We start from the raw sequence: 12,912 nt of genomic DNA on the forward strand, positions 1-12,912 counted from the left end.
TGAAAACAAACTTCTCCTTCGGGAAGTTGATTCAATAAACAGAATATGAATAATACCATTAATATGTTTACAATGCAATTTTACTTTTTATTTAATATTCATGAAATATGCTTTTACAAAATTTATTTAAATTAAAAATAAAATGCATGTTTATAAATGGTATTGGCAACTGCATTAGTTGATTAAATGAATTTATTTATGCTCCGGAAATGTTTTTGTGCTATTCAAAATAATATTAATTTATAATAACATACTACTATAATATTATTTTCAATCATCACAAAACTAAATTTCGGATTCACAATTTCTAGTGCGTGAGAGCCTACAACAACTCATGCTTCATCAATTATAAACTTTGCATTGTGATGATATAATATATTGCATGTAGGAAAATATGGTTGAAATATAATATATTACTTCATTGACTTTAAAGTTATGAGACAAGTTAATATCATTATGTTTACAATAATTACTTACAACTTTGTAATGGGTTGCAAATACAGCACACTTTAACATAATACATAGTATGAAACTTATTAAGTATTATTACAAATTTGTTTGCAAGAATTTTTTTTATTATATACAAACTTGTAAAATCTTACATGATAAAAACTAAAATTTTGGGGCATGTAGTACCAATTTGACAATTACATTGTGAAAATCAAACCAATTACATCATGAAAAATATAACATATCAACAAACAACTATTTGACTAGGTTCAGTAAAATTGTTAACTAATTTATCATTGTACAAATGCCTTACTCAACCTGATCCGTTTTATCCGATAGGCGGGGTAAAATAGGACAACGAAATGGCAAACAAACCCAATGTCTTATTTCAAATTTTTAAGGAGTCAGAAATATTTTTCTGCAGTGCTGGAATATTATTTCTAACTATTTAATATAGCTCCTGTAAAATGCCTTTTTCAACTTAAAATATATTTTTATTTACTACTTTTTATTGTTTATACCTTTGCCATCGTGAAGGTTTAATTAAAACTTTTTACCCCACCCACATAAAAGTTCTCAAAGAGATGATATATAAAACTGTTAAATCTAACCTGTAAATAACAATGGATCGTATAAAACAATTAATTAACCTATAACTAAAAGTTATATTAACGCTTGTAAGCTAATAACAGTGCTCACAACCAAAAGGTATTCTAATCTAAGAAAAAAAATGAATGAAAAATGTTAAATGTACTCCAATATAATCTTCGTCTTTGATTATTGATCTAATCTTAAGCCAACAATTTTCATAATTCATGTAAATATTATCGTTCGACTTTATCCTCCAGTGACTGAGACTTTACCCTCCGTGCAGTTTTCTTCGTTATTTATCATCCCATATGAAATATGTGATATATGGATTATAGACTTCGGAAGTTAGTTCTTTATGTAATATTTATTATAATTTATGCTCCTCTTTATGTACGTGCAAATGTCAAACGCAGTGTTTGCGAAAACTCTGCTATCTAGCAAACTTGATATATAGGATATTCCGGAATGGATATTGTAAATTTTGGCCAGACCATTATATTTTATCAATCCATTCAGATTTTATATATTTATAGATATATATATATATATATATATATATATATATATACACTTTAATCCTACATATTCCACATCAGTTAGTACATTAAAAATTAAAAATTGTAGGATGAAATTCATTGCGGTGTGATCGCATATTGAGTATTGACTACATTAGAGTAAAGCATTTTAATTTGAATGTACTTATAAATTGTATTCAAAGAATTTACGCAATTTTGTGCATAGTTCGAATTTGTACCCATAAAGCTCGAATAAATAATTAACAATTAATAAAATTTTATTAGATTGGGTTGTTTTAACAATATTTGTTCCAATAGTTTGCGTATTTGAATTCTGAAAATTATTATACCAAACCGTATTTCTTAAAAGTGCATGTTTTTAATCACCATTAACGTGCTCTAAATTTATTAATTAAATTATGTATAAATCTTGATTTAACTTCTTTTTTATGTTCAACATAAATTAGTATACAGAAAATTTATTATTTGAACCGTACTTAGTATGTATATGTTACAATTAATTATTGTTTAAGACATTGATAAGCTATTTGTAATTGATCAATTAAAATAGAAAAGATGAGCTGTTATTTCGTAATTTGTACAAATTCGTTCAATATTTTTCTATTGTGTAATAGTTATTTCAATTTAATTTATTTAATTTAAAGAAATTTTGTAATTATTATCATGGTAAAGCTAAACTGTATGCGTATGCATAACAAAATTTTAATTAATAAATATGCATTCATAACATTACATGGAATTTCATGGTCATTTATACTGCATTTAATTATAATTAATCATTTGCCTGAATTATTTTTATTTTAGGTACTAAAATACGTATAATACGAAATTATTAACAGCATTATTGTCTATGATATAAAAATAATAAAATATTTCATGCAATAGTTAAATTCACATTTATACTAATACTAATTTATCAAGGCAAACAATTTTGTTAATGCACCAGTTAGCTGAAAGAAAAGCAAATTTGAAGATTTTTCTACGTGAAAATACTGTAATACTGTCATTGAATACAATAGATTAATTATGAAACCAAATTATACAGAAAAAGGGCGAGTGTCACAACAGACATGAAAATTAGTTAGAAAACAAGATGTATAATTACCAAGATAAATTATATTAACGACTATTATTGACAGAAATATGTGACACAATACAACACAATCATTTAAATAAAGCTTATAAATATTTGTGATAGATTTTTCTTTATCTGTGTAAATTTTTACCCTTTTGTATAAAAGAATTATCATATTACTATACAACATCTATTAAATGGGGGTCCTATAAAATTATAGTTATATATTATATATTTCCAGGAATATAAAATAATGTGACTTTTATTCATAATGTATTACGTCTATTATAGCATGTCATAAAATATTAACTATATTGATTGTACTAATCAAAAACAAAAACAAAACAAATGTACTAATGTAGTATTTAAAAAAACATAAGCGCATTAATTATTCATATAATCCCTTGCCAAAGATTCGCTGATAATAACGACTGGTTAGTATAGAACAAAAGCCAATATGCTCCATAATGAACCTCAAAATGAAAATACACAAATGGGTTACAGAGCTTGAATTTAAATTTGAAATTTTTCATCCAGTTAAAGAAAGAATTCACATGTCGTTGTCCCACATATGTGCTCATTACAAAACCAAATTGTACCAGTCTGTGCGGTTTTGTTTCCTGTTGTGTTCCGGAATAGACGGAGTGCTGGTGAACTTTTTATTTCACACTCATATTAAGCAGAAGTTTGAATAAGTATATTGCTGTATAGCATCGAACCCTAAGGCAAATTGCTGGAATTTTACGTGTCGTTATTTTTTTTTTGAAAATTTCAAATTTTTGGAAAATTTAATTTTTTTCAAAGCAATCACTCTGCGCACCTTCTTTGCTGGGAAAATATCAAAGCGCGTAAGCGCCGCGTTGCAGTTTCAAGGTTAAACATTAAAAATCATAGTACAGAACTCACAGAAATGTAAAAGAATTTTTACTTGTTATTTTTGTTTTATTAAATATCAGATGATTCGATTTGCATATGTAATAATCATTTGTAATGGCGTTTTTTATTAGATCTTTAAAACCGCTATACCTGCTTTCCAAAAATTTAGGCAATTTTTTATTCCATCTATACATGTAAAATGGTTTTTGAAACATTCAAATTGGACACTAGGTTTTCTTAAAAACTGAATATACTAAATGTTATTCAACCGAATCAATGAAATCTCTTTATCCGTGTTCCCAAAATTGCCGATAAAAGTTTGTACCCGCATATGCATACATACATACTGCATACACACATACAGAAGTCTTCGAAACGTAAGGATTTGCTGAAATTTTCAATTTTTTTTTTGCGATTACTATAACTTGCCATCAATAGGAATGGCATCTTTTTTAACTAAATCAGTGAAATCGGATTATCTGTGTTCCCAAAATTGTCGATGGAATTTTGTATCCATATATGCATACTTGTAGTATACACACTTACAGAAAGCTTGAAACGTAAACGTGAAAGATTTGCAATTTTTTTTATTTTCTATTAAAATATTGTAATTTATGTATTTAATATTTTTTAAGTTATGTATTTGTTATATCTAAATAGTTAATCAGTAGAATAAAAATACAAGTTACTAATAAAAATCATAAAATTATTCAAAATCAAAATTACTCAACGGATTTTAGCTAAGAAGGTGAAAGGAAGAATCCAAAGTCAAATTTATAATAAATAAAGCTTTTTAAAAATATATTGAAATTTAATATTTGAATAAGTATAGTAGTAGATGCAAGAAGAAATTTTTGCATTTATGTCTCTATTTTTGACCAGTGCTTTGATTAATTTATCTTTCTTGCCAATCGATCACAAAACTTAGAAGTAAAGATCAATGATGAAGAAATTAAAACAATTGGATCATGCATTAGCTGAAATTATTTTCCGGAACAATGACAAGTATTTCAAATAAAGCATGTTTATTAGGAAATATTTTATTACATAGTTAATGCGAGTAACAATTAACAACGGCTATATTTCTTTTAGATAATTCTGAAAATAAAACGATAATTAGAAGTTTTTTACGTTTTAGTTACCCCTTTTAGCTCTTTGCTTATCGTCTATTCAACGTTACAGTCGTACGCATAATCCATTTTTATGATATCGTTGTGTGCATAAAAGCAAATGGGTTTGTCTACGGTTGGCGTATTCCTGAGGCAAATACATACTACGTACTTTCCACCTGTTCGTATTATTTCGAAGCTATATTTTAATTTCATGTCATCAAATGATATTTTCTCTATGGGTAGAACTATGAAAGCAAATTTGCGTTAAAGTTGCTATATACTAAATCAGTGAAATATATTAATATTAACTTTTAATATTAACTATGAATAAGCTTGACAAGAGCCTGAAATATTATCTATTATTATTGATTACGGTTTGCTTATGAATAAATAAATAAATAAAATAAATATACCTAAGCTATTTGAGGACACTATAACTCATTAATCAACCCACTAAATTATACTTTTAACTGACTAAATAGTAAATATAAATAATAAAAAAATGGATTGAACTAATCAATACTTAAGAGATTTGAAGATCAGAAACATATATAAATAAAATTCACAAATTAGTCAAGATTTGACCACCCTTATTTTAGTATCCAACGGGAGAATTCCGGTCTGTATAAATATCTGGAGATTATTTTAAGTAAAAAAAGTATGAAAAAATAAAAGTAATAACACAATATAGAGTATTAAATATATATATCACAAAATAATTAGTTATTTCATACACTTTTTATGGTGCCGGCACAAATCAATTGCAGTTCACTAATTAACCAATATACTGTGTTGCTCGCATAGCCCCCTGGCTGTCCCATATTAACCCACCTACTAGATAAAAAGTTCAGGTGAACAATTCTTGAAAAACAGCAAAAAAGCACATCTGTGGATTGATGAATTAGATGAGATTATTTGCTGAACGTAGGCAGATAGTTGTTTGTTTGTGATATGGTTGGTTTTGTTTTCACGGTATAATTGCTCAAATTGAAATTGAAACTTTGTGCGCTACCGTGATGGTAACGAGTGTCAAAAGTCCGAAAAAATAAAACAAAATAAAAGAACATATTTTCGAATAGTTAAATCTATCATCGGAACTTCTGGTAAGTTAATAAATTATTAATAGAAATAGAAATAAAATATAATCAGAATTATATTCATGTTGATGATACTTTCTTTTGTTGCAAATAGATTATAATCACTGCAGTTAATAATAGAAAACATAGTTTTATAGTAATGAAGCCCATAAAATGTCATCTATTTCATTCTTAAATATGTTTCATACACAATTTCATATACTAATCTGAAAAATACAATCCTATTTTTTTACGCAACTCTTAGTGATATTAAGATCGCACTAACGCTAAAATATACAAATATTATATTATATCATTAGGTATGCTATGTTTAATTTCATCATTTTCGAACAATCATCAATTTTTAAATTACACTAAAGTTTAATAAATTCTATGCATTATTTTATTTTTTACAACTGTCGATAATTTCTTATTAACTTCCCGTAGGGTAAGTTATAGTAATCGCAAAAAAATCGAAAATGAAAATGTTTTAATATCTTTACGTTTCAAAAGTTTCTGAACATTTTGACATACACAAAATGAATGTATGTGCGTATGTGTATGTATGTTTAGATACAATTTTTCGTGTACGATTTTGGGCGCGCGTATCAACCGATTTGAATGATTTAGAAAATTCGATTCATATTGATGATGAAGACGTGCTGATTAGTTTTTGGGGAAGACAGGAAGCCGTATCGAAGATACGGGACAAAAAGTGCCAAATACGGTAATTCAGTATTTGAGAGAACGGAGTACCTGATTTGAATTATTCAAAAAACATTTTACTTGTATTGAAATGAAGTTTGGTAAAATTTTTGGTAAGGCAAAAGTAAAAAAAAGATATTTGGCTGTCAAAAATGATCATTAGGCATATGCACATCAAATTATAAGATATTTTATAGAGATTTTAATAGTGTGTACACATTTTGTGTCAAAATTTTTTTCCGTACCAAGATTTTTAATTTTTAAAATTCACTTCTACGGTTAAAATAAATTTCAAAGTTTTTTGCTAGAATATTTAATTCTGGCACGGAAAGTTCCAGCAATTGGCCTTGAGGCACGATGCCGTGCACCACTACTTTTAGCTTAAAATTAACCAATGAAATCACATAATTAGAAGCATTGTTTTACCATAAACTGTATGTTGTCTTAAAATTCATCTGTATATTCGGAATTTATTCAAGTATGTTCTATCGGCTCAGTTACAACGAATACGATGTCTTTGATATCTCCTTCTCTTTGTGCAATTGCAGATATCAGAGTTAGCGTTAACTGCAAATGCGATATGCAAATTATGTGCTCTATATATGTGTCATTCCTACGTTCAGAATTACGATAGTTTCTACCGTGCTGAATGTTTCCGATACGATAGTTTCATTTAACGTGTTTATTTTTGAATGGGTTATGCAAATCCACCACGACACTAAAAAGACATAGCAAATATATATATATATATATATATATATATATATATATATATATATATATCTTGATAGTTTTTTCGACGTTGAAACATATTTCAAAGTAACTAGCAGCCCATTCGTTGAAATAAAAATGGTGTGTATAATGTAAAAGTGGTGTGTATAATGTTTCTCTATGTTATAATTAATCTATATTGGTGTTTATATCAGTTAATAAAATTTTCAAATTGTTGTAGTTGCTGAATGATGACACGCATCTTGTGTCGAAACGTATAAATAAAAGTTTTTATACTTTATACCTTTTATATTTCGACGAATGGGCTGCTAGTTACTTTGAAATATATATATATATATATATATATATATATATATATTATATATATATATACCTAATGTAATTGCCATGTCATGGTTTCAAATTTTTTGTTGTTGTTTGTATTATTGTATTTAATTGTATGTCCCTAAACGGTAAGGGTTCGCCCTCCTGCTGTAAAATTTATTTTAATTGTTCTTCTTTTTTGTAATGCATAGTTGAAAAAAGAGTGCGCGTAAGGATCACACGCGACTGAAGTAAAACTTATTTGCTACTGTACAAAGTAGCAAATTTAAGTTAAGTAAAAATAAATACATCATAACAATTTTGAATAATGTTTATTAGTAATATGGTAACACTCGTGTGTTACCATATGATCACAGAGCATATGATCGTGTTATTTTATATTTAGAAAATAATGTGGAATTTATAGGATTTGGTGATAGTTGCTTGCCTGCAATAATTGACCCAATCATCTATGGGCATAAAATAAAATTGTGGAATAAAAATCGCGGTTTAATCAAATATGATTTAATTTCATCATTTTTATTTCATCATTGTTATGGGTTAATGTTTTACTGTCAATAAAAATCATTACTCTTGTGTTGTCTTGAATAATATTGCAACTCGAAATGTTTTTTTAAGCTACAGTTTCTTTGACAAAACCAGAATTGACAAAAACACAAATGATGACATTCACAACCAATATAACTTATAAAATAATATCGTTATACTTTGTATTTACATACCGGCGATTATATCAATGCTATATATTAATCTAAAAAAATTGTCAGTGACGAATGAATTTGACTCCCTTTTTTGTACCTATCTCAAATAACGCGCTATAATAATAAGGAAATATTATTAAATATTTGCATTACTACCAAATCATTTCAACTAGTATTTGCATTGAAACAGATACCTTAAATAGTTAGGTTTCTAAATCAATATATTATTGTACCTAGGTATCAATGAAGGCTCAGGCAGATATAAGTAGTAATAATTGATAGGATAAACCGCAGAGTAGAATTGCTTCTGAATTAGGATTATGATTTTAGATGTAATCTGAATGTGCTTAATCGTTCAATAACTAAAAGATTAACTCAAAGCCTGCCCAAATTAAAAATCATAGAATTTATTATCGATGCGGTATTACGCTGTCATTTCCAATTGAGCTTCTGTATGCATATAAATTAAAATCAATATGAATTACGTTGATATAGAAATTATTGAATAAAGATAATGAATATTTCAATAATTTATTATTTTATCCAAACATTGCCCGTGTCTAAAGTATATTATAAAGTATTGAATGATTAGATTGAGTGAGTTGGAAAGGAAGTTAGCTTATGCAAAATGCTATGTCAATCAATAAGTATATTGATAAATAGTTTAAAATTTATTTTCGTAAATAAATTTTTATTTTAAAATTTAACTAAGTTATTACATAATTAACTTTCCGTAGGGTAAGTTTTTATAATCGTCCAAAAATCAAAATTGAAAATTTTTACATTTCTTCACGTTTTGAAGATTTCTGAACATTTTGGCATACCTCCGAAAAAATGTATGTGAGTGTGTGTTTATTTATGTATGGATACAATTTTTCGTCCATGTTTTCGCGCGCACGGATCAACCGATTTGAATGGTTCGAAAAACATTTGATTCCTATTGATAGGGAGATGTGCTGATTAGTTTTTGGCAAAAGCAGCCGTTTCGAAGATACGGAGCAAAGAGTGCAAAAAATAGAAATCGATTTTTCAAGAGATCGGAGCACCCGATTTGAATGATCTAAAAACATTGAATTCATAATGACTGGGAGAAGTGGTGGTTAGTTTTTGGCAAAGGCAGGTCCAACCTTTTTGAAGATACAGATCTAAAAGTGCAAAAAATTGCAGTTTTTGAAAGAACTAAGCGTCCGATTTGAATGATTCAAAGAACTTTCTGCTTGTTTAAACAAAATAATTGCTTCTGGAAAAAAAAATTAGCTTCAATTTTTTTAGGGTAGTTGTAGGGTAAGTTATAGTAATCGTAAAAAATCGAAAACATAAATTTTCACAGGTCTTTACGTTCAAAGACCTCCTGAAACTTTTGGCACCCCTTAAAAAAAATTATGTATGTGTGTGTGTTTTGTGTGGAAACAAATTTTAGTCTACGATCCGGGCGCACGAATCAACTGATTTGAATGATTCAAAAACCATTCGATTTCCAACTGATTAGTTTTTTAAAGACGTGTCCAGACGTTTCAGAGACACGAAGCAAAAATGGGTATTTAGTTTTTGTGAAAACGGGGCATCCGAGTAGATTGATTTAAAAGACATTCGATTCGTGTTGACGGCTAGGCGTGCTGGCAAGTAGACAGGTAAATAAGTGAATAGGTAGACAGATGAAGGTAGGCGGGAATAAATATAGAGAAGTAGGTAGGTGGACAGACAGACAGGTTGGCAGGTAGATCATATATAAATTAAAAAAATATTATTAAATAGACTACTTGCACATATCTGTAAGTTTGTGCAAATTTCTATAAGGTAAAATACCACTTACTACTAATTTTATAATACTTGTTTAGGTGTCACATATCAATATTATGCGCGGAATTTGGAACTGCTATATTTTGACATCACGATTTTATATCATTAAAAAAAACAACAGTGCACCCCTTCATCTGTCCTACAATACCTCAATTTATTTTCCGATGATGTAAATATTTATGTATACATTTTGAATCAAAACTAAACTCTACATCTCATATCAATACCAAAACAGCAAATTCAAATATATGTTAACAAATAATGTTAGCTTACTAGAATAAAACTAAATCATTTTCTAGAGCAGCGGTTGCGAAAACAATTACCCCTCATGGGGTAAAAATAATTTTTTTGGGATTGAAAAATATATTTTCAATTCATATTTACTGTATTTGCTACGTATGAGGGTAATCTCTCTTACTGCCATGGGGTAAGATCAACTTAGACAAAAGTTTGTTGCGATGATTATAAAAATTTTCCGACTACTGCTCTAGAAAATGGTGTCCTCAATCATTAGATTTAATCATTTGCTTACAAAAAGCTTACATAAAGAATATTAGTCAAATTACTCATTTAATTATTACAAATTACTTTATCTGCTTTCGTTTGTTTTAAATTCTGTTTAATATGCTATATTCTGAATTATTCTTCATAATCGACATAAACATTAATTAACCGATGCTAATTAATCATCTTTTATTAATATCATACATTTCCGGCTCAATCATTTTTTAAAGTATTTTTAGAAAACGCGAAAATAGTAGATATATATTTAAATTAATACATCAACCACGCCGTTGCTTGGAAACTATGACTGCATACGAGTCATGCATCATTTATAATTTACTACCACAAAATCATCTCAACTCTGGTTCCTCGGAGCTAATCGAAAATTACTTTGAATGTTTTATTCTGCACATAGAGTTCATGCTGCGTTACCGAGTATAAACCGCCGAACGTAGCACGGAAAAGCTGTTTTAGAAAGTTTAAATCCGCAATAGTACCTAGTTTAATATTTTCAAACAGAAAATGTTCAGGAAGTTGTTCGCGGCTAATTTGTATTCGACGCCATGACACGTGACCTGGCTGCAATTTACGGATGTTCGATGATTTTGCGCGGTTTAGCTTACAAACGTGCGGCTGACGTGCTAGCTGGAGGCTGCGTCAAGCACGAAAACGCAGGACAAACTCGGATTGAAACGATCATGTTCATTGATTGATTGGCATAATCGCAATATACTGAATGTCATATTAGTTGCTCTATACATTTTATTGTCCTATATATTTGTCCAAAAATTTAAAATAATAAATATTATTATGTAGAATTATATTTTAAATTTCAATAAACAAATAGATGACTGATATCAAATTGAAATTTTTAGGGTAGAATATACCGGGGCTTGAAGGTCCGCGTGCAATAAGGTTAACCACCGACATCTCAGAAATAAATAAAGTTAGGAATTTTTCATGATCTATATTTGAATTTAAAAGTAAAGGAAAAAAGTGCAATCAGCCATTGCCTTAAATCAAGCAGCGTTGGAATGAGGTGATAAACACCCATGTTTGAAATCTATGACAAAAGTATAGGGAGAAGTCCCGCAACGCCGGACGGCACTTAAAGCCGTATACTCTATTTACCACGTATTATTTAAGCGAGTATATATCTTTTTATTTCAAAATACAAGTGAAAGGGGTGCGGGGGCACACAGGTGCAGGATCACGCGCCAAGCCTCGTCTGTGACGCACACGGCCACGGCGGGAGCAACCCTTTGTTGTTTTAGGCGCAAAAACACGGCGTCACTCCTAATATCAATGGAAGTAATTCTAGTCTATTTATGCATTTAAATTTAGGAGCATTCAAAATTAAGATTAGTACTTGATTGTTATCCGTAAAATAGTAAAATATTATTAAATATTTTAAACAATTTTAGTAGGTACCACCAAATGAACGAAATTGTCTGTCCCTTATCACCGGACACTAAGTCGTCCCTTAGCGTCGGAAGTAAAACATAATGATATTTCTTGTGAGAATTGACGTAATTTATTCTAAATATTTAATTTGTTCTGTATGAGTGCTAACGGTCACTACATACCCCTATTTTGGTATTTTCTAGTCAAAGAATAAAAATCGGTGATGAATGCTCCAGCTGAGAGCATCGGCCAAAAGGGTGGATAATTAGCGATTTTTTTGCAATATCTAAGAATATTTGTCAAACACAAATGTGCAGATATTCCAGAGTGGGAGATGGCTACATATGTGTTCAATGCTGATATTTTGAAATGTCCGGTACTAGGCCACTTCGTAAAATCACATTTTTTGTTACCAAAGTTTGATTGATAGTATTAATTATTGTTTAGAAAGATTGCATTTTGTTTAATTTAGTTCGATTTCATATATATTATGACATAAGTCATAATTTAATAATCATTTTGTAAAAATATTTTGGATTTATTTATAAAGTCCCCGGCACTCGGGGACTTTCCCCTATATTAAAATATAAACAAATATTTTTGCTTGTTAGTTTTTTATGTAAAAATCTTTGGTGCCCAAGAAATTGAATTCTGCATTAGTTGAGTAATGCTTCTATTTCGTAAAATCAAGTTAATATTTTTTAAATTAGAGCAAAAAAACACAATTCTTCAGAAAATACAAATGTTTTCGACATATTGATTACTTATTAACATATATCATAATATAAAAATAACATAGAATACGTGTAAGGTCATGAAAAATAGTCGCTTTATTCCGTACTTCTCCGTGAAAAATAGTCGCTAATAGTGCGGCTCCGGTAGCTTTATTCCGTACCCTCAACAATATAATTTAGCTATAGTGACACATGTAATCCTTGCGCCGCGCTAGTCGGACAACATAACGCTCCCATGCGACCAACGGGGCGGTACGTGTTTTTCGTAAAATTGCTTCGAAACCAAAACAAA

The sequence above is a fragment of the Ctenocephalides felis genome, unplaced genomic scaffold, assembly GCF_003426905.1.
Source record: "Ctenocephalides felis isolate EL2017-DRISC unplaced genomic scaffold, ASM342690v1 CF-g0.4_SCAFFOLD_03572, whole genome shotgun sequence".
Lineage (NCBI taxonomy): Eukaryota > Metazoa > Arthropoda > Insecta > Siphonaptera > Pulicidae > Ctenocephalides > Ctenocephalides felis.